General features: G+C 33.4%; 1 long non-coding RNA gene across 2 annotated transcripts; it reads right to left on the minus strand.

The window, feature by feature from the left end:
• On the minus strand, positions 1 to 5,003 carry LOC113353903. 2 transcript variants are annotated; one of them, XR_003361598.1, is made up of 5 exons: positions 4,574 to 5,003; positions 4,099 to 4,230; positions 1,551 to 1,667; positions 1,401 to 1,428; positions 1 to 155 (listed from the first exon to the last, which is right to left on the minus strand). It is a non-coding gene; the product is annotated as an uncharacterized LOC113353903 (long non-coding RNA). The 2 variants fall into 2 exon arrangements; XR_003361599.1 differs by lacking the exon at positions 1,401 to 1,428.
• Positions 5,004 to 5,358: the final 355 nt, after the last annotated feature.

Raw genomic sequence — 5,358 nt, forward strand, 5'->3', positions numbered from 1 at the left:
GTACAACTATGTACACATCGGCAAAATTACAGAAAATCCAACATTCATGATAGCCAGACTGTCACTCTAGTCCGCACAGACTGACAAAAATATCAACCACGCTAAACTCTAGTTGCATAATGGCTGGATTTGCGTAGGATGGTTTAGCAGTTAACCTGCATCCAAGACAAAACAATAAAACATATGAGAAACACAGCTTGAAAAAGAAGTGATAAATTTTTACCAACAACCAAGCAATGAAAGCGATCAAACGTAAAAAGTTAGTCAGTTATTAACTTAAAGAGAAACAACCCATTGTGTTTAACTGCACAAACTTAATATGACTTCAAAGGATCTCAGTACAATGATTTATTATACTTTATCGAAAAAGAGATTATTAAATGAGCGTATTTCCACTTTCCACGGATCAATCACTAATGTTAATGAATAACTAATAAAAGAAAAGACTTCCACTGTCATATAATATATGTATAAGGAGTTGAGCTTTACACAGCTAGGTATGGGTGATCACTGGTTAATTAATCGTCTTTGATAGGAGATCACACAGTCTGGGGGTAGCTTAAAGGTAAATAGGAAAAAATCTGGTCAAAATAAAAACGTGGAGAAGAAGATAAAAGTAAAAAGGAAACATGAGCTATTAAATCTGATTACAATGAAGATTAAAAAAAATAAAATGCATATCCACAGAAAGGTGAAAATACTGCTAGTTTTATACTGAAAAAGCTTTTCCTTAGAGTCAATATTTGTAAACCCATGATGTTGAAACATGGATCAATTAAACAAGTGAAACTCCAATACTTGTACAGAATATGCAATATATCATTGAGATAGGGCAATGGTGTACAACTATGTACACATCTTCAAAAGACCATAAGACTTGACATCTCATACTCACGAACATGCAATATATTAATGAGGATGGACAAGTTTACATTCACGTACACATCTATAAAAAAATCCAGAAAATCCATCAGCAAAACAGGTCATAAATACATGAGATATGACAACGGTGTACAACTATGTACAGATCTAAAAAAACCTAGAAAATTCATCGTACATGCTCATAAAACATGTCATATATCAATGAGACGGAACACTGGTGTACAACTGTAAAAACCTAGAAAATCCAACAATCATACTTATAAAACAGGTAATACTCCATGAGACATGACAATGGTGTACAACTATGTACATATCCAAACAATCCAACATTTATACCCATATAGCAGGCAATATATTCGTGAAAAAAGACAAGGTGCACCAGTTTGTACACACATAACTTGAATCATGTACCTTAAGCACCAGTATTACCAACATAAACACAACTACACGCATATAGCTGCAAACTATCAGGTATATGAAGCAAAATTGTGAAATAATGAGCTAAAACAAATTCATACCAGCAAATATGAACCAAAGTTTCCCTTCCTAACAAAACGTAACATGTTGCAAACCAAATTGAAACATATTAGAGTTCAATATAACTTCCACAACACATAAAATACAATATCAACGAAATAAAAAGAACCATATATAACTTTGATACTTACAGTAATTATTCATTGAATGATGAAAAGATACGAGCAGCTTCAAAAAAACCTTTCCATTATATACAACAGGTCCATTGGAACAATCTCTCCCTTGAGATCTCTAACCTTCCTCCACAACTACAAAAATCCACACACACAAAATCAGTATGTGTACAACTATGTGTACATTAATAGTCTGCATGTGTATATATTTATGTACACGTTAACAATCAGTACGTGTACAACTATGTGCACATTAATAATCAACCTATATACACATTAACAGTTAACATGTGTACAACTATGTACATCGTAAACATGTTGTACACCCGAAACATGATTTCGACAATCTTAAAATCAAAAATAACTTCAAAATAATCGATACAGAGCATACTAGTGTACAAATATGTACAACTCTATAGATACCTAACAAATTGTAGCATCGATATCCACGTGACAGACCATCCATTCATCACAGAGCACATTAGTGTACTATCATGTATACCTCTACAAAACTCTAACTAACCCAACATCCACATCCGCAAAACAAACCGTAAAATCATGATAAATCACAATGGTGTATAATTGTGTACACCTCTACAAAAATACAAATAATCCAATGTTCATACTCAAAAAAACAGGTCATATATCATTGAGATAGCACAATGGTGTACAACTATGTACACGTTTACAAAAGTCCAACATCCATACCTACAAAACGTGTTATATAATATTGAGATAACATTATGGTGTTCATTGTTCCCTTTCTTAAGCTCCCTAGAAAATTTCCTAAATACATAGCAAGCATGCTATTAAAATCATCTCATGATATCCTTAGAGTTTCATCAAAAAATAATTTTTATATTTTTGAGAGAGCACAATGTTGTACAATTATGTACACACCTTCAAAACTAACATCCATACTCAATAAACAGATCATATATTATTGAGATAGCGTAATTATGTGGACACCTAAAAACTTCAACTAGTACAGCACCCATACCCACGAAAAAGATCATAAATATTATTGAGATTGTAAAATGATGTACACACCAACGAAAATCCAACATGTATACCTACAAAAAATGTCATAAAATCATGGGAGAACACAATGGTGTACAACAATGTACACGCTTACAAAAATCCAGCACATATACTCACAAAACATGCATATATTATTGAGATAGACAGTGGTGTACAACTATGTACACATCTATAAGAAACAAAATGTGCATAAACTAGTAAAGCAAGTGTTTAAAGTATTTGTCATATTATTAACCCAGAAATAAGTATTATATACATCTATAGAATGTGCTATCATATTTATGGTTAGAATGCGGAAACAAGCAAGGAAAATTGGATCAAATGATAGCTCACCAAGTTGTTCTTATTATATGGTAGAATGCAAAAGAAAACAAGGAAAATTGGATAAAATGGTAACTCACCAAGTTGTTCTTATTATAACGTTCGTACAAGTGGGGATAGAAGCAAAAATTGTGAAGTTCCATCTCCTCGTGCAAATTTTTTTTTCTCAAGCTTAAGAAGCATAGTTATAATAAACCATTTTTATATAGTTGTAGTTTTCTGATTATTATCCTATGCTAGAAAACAATTTTACTGTTAAGTAAATACTGAAATTTTAGAGTACCTTGTTTACAGAAACTCAACCACTTCTTTAACCTAACCGGAAGAAACGTGAATAATCATTTAAACTAACCGGAAAAAAAGTAACAATGATCATGAAAATCAACAAGTGTACAACTATGTACACATTAAAAATCAATACGTATATAATTATGTATACATTAATAATTGAAGAAATAAAAAAAATAGTAAGAATGATATTATTAGGTAGGCAAAAAAAAAAACGTCACAGTGTGTTGATATCAAACGAATCTCCTCAAGTAATATTGGATTGCAAAAAAGAAACATCTTTGTCAATTGAGAAGGTGCCTGGTTATGCAACCAATGCAGAATTTATGGGAACATGGCTCAAACTGAGCATTTACCTTGGAGGCATAATACATGCAACACTCAGAGTCGTCTTTATCATCTCGACCACCATCTTCCCAACCTAATACACGTGCTTGCATACACCACTCATAGTCGTCTACCTTGGTTACTTCCACCAAAACAACCAGACACTATAATCTCCCAACATATAAATACTTGATTAAGACGTCAATTGTCTAAAGTTTTATAACGCAATTCCACCTAGATAATCTATGTACTAAGACTGGGATGGAGTCCCCTCTGTTGGTTCCCAGTTCCAAGATTCAATTTGTCAAAATGAAATGCTTTTTAAATCTAAAAAAACATATCATTCTCGATCAATTAATCATTTTTTAACTTATCAATGGTTAGCTGGAAACTATCCTATTAACTCTCCGCATAAATACTACCAATTAACTTTTCAACCTCAAAAGATCTCCAATAAGGAATGGAATAAATTAACATGCACCAATCTAATTCGAACCATCGTTAACAGTAAGATACTATCCTTCAAACTCATAATGGAAAACATAGCTAATAAGTAGAAATTATATAATAACAAAAATGTATGACTTACCAATGGTAGGAATTGGTGATACAATATCTCCAAACTTGAATAATCTTACCGGCAGCATCAAAGACGGACCGCCAAAATACGCATCTCTTTCATAACAAATAATCAAGAACTATTAAAGTGACTCCTTCAAATCTGTATGCAAGAGAATTAAGACTCAATGCATGAATTATAGACCTTCAACAATCAAAACCAAAGGATTCTCCACAAAAATTCAATATACCTCGAATAGATCTCATACAAATTAAGAATTTCCAGAAAAATGTTATTAATTTAATGAATCCAGGAACTTAACATAAAATTAACCACAAATGCAAAATCGACTAATCAAAATAGCATTTGATAACCAATCAAAACAAAAATGAATACCTAAAAATATCGCAAAAAAAGTTGAAATAAGATTTCTGACGAAATGTTAAAAACAAATTATTGATTTAAAATCTAATTGAATTTGAATAAGCTTCAAATAAAAATTTACCAGATATGTTTGTTGTGAGATCATTTTCGAGTAGTTCTTGGGGATTAAGAGAGAGGGGAAAGGTAGAGAAGCTTAAAATGATCTAAACCCGATCATGAATCGAATTCGAGATGATCTAAACGTCAATTTCTACTAGTTGGATAACCCAAAGCCCTTAAGAGAGAGAGAGTCGAGGTATGTTTGTTTAGGCAGATGAATAGTAATTGAAGAGAGAACCAACTTTTGAAGCGGGAGACTGTATAGAGAGATCGCAACATAAAGTATGTTTTGCGCCAAACTAGTTCTTTCATCTTTGCTTTAGCGTGTCCTGCTAATCACCAAGTCGGAGTACCGTTGATTAAAAGGACTAACTACCCAATCGTCATCTTAGATTGAATAAATAATAACCAGGCTTCCCGTTGAGAGAATTATGATGAGAGAGCTAGTGAACACCTGCTTGCAAAGTTTGTATTTCAAGCGGCTGCGTGTCTCACATCCCGCAGTCAACAAAAACGAAACCACTTTCACTATAGCCGTGGACGTGGCCTAAAAGCCCTTCAATATAGTTGTTCTCTCACTGCAACTCAATCCCGATTGACGCGATCCCCGCCACCATTGATGAAGATGAAGACATAGAAGCGATTCTGGCTACCATTGACGCAGACTTAAATGCCATTCGGACTGCCATTGATGCGGTCATATCTTATCCCTTGACGCAGATGCAGACGTAGACGTTATCACCGCTACCACTCAAGCAGACTTCAACACCTTCGTGATTGCCATTGACAGAGTCATAACTTATTCCT

The sequence above is a fragment of the Papaver somniferum genome, chromosome 2, assembly GCF_003573695.1.
Source record: "Papaver somniferum cultivar HN1 chromosome 2, ASM357369v1, whole genome shotgun sequence".
NCBI classification, from domain to species: Eukaryota; Viridiplantae; Streptophyta; class Magnoliopsida; order Ranunculales; family Papaveraceae; genus Papaver; species Papaver somniferum.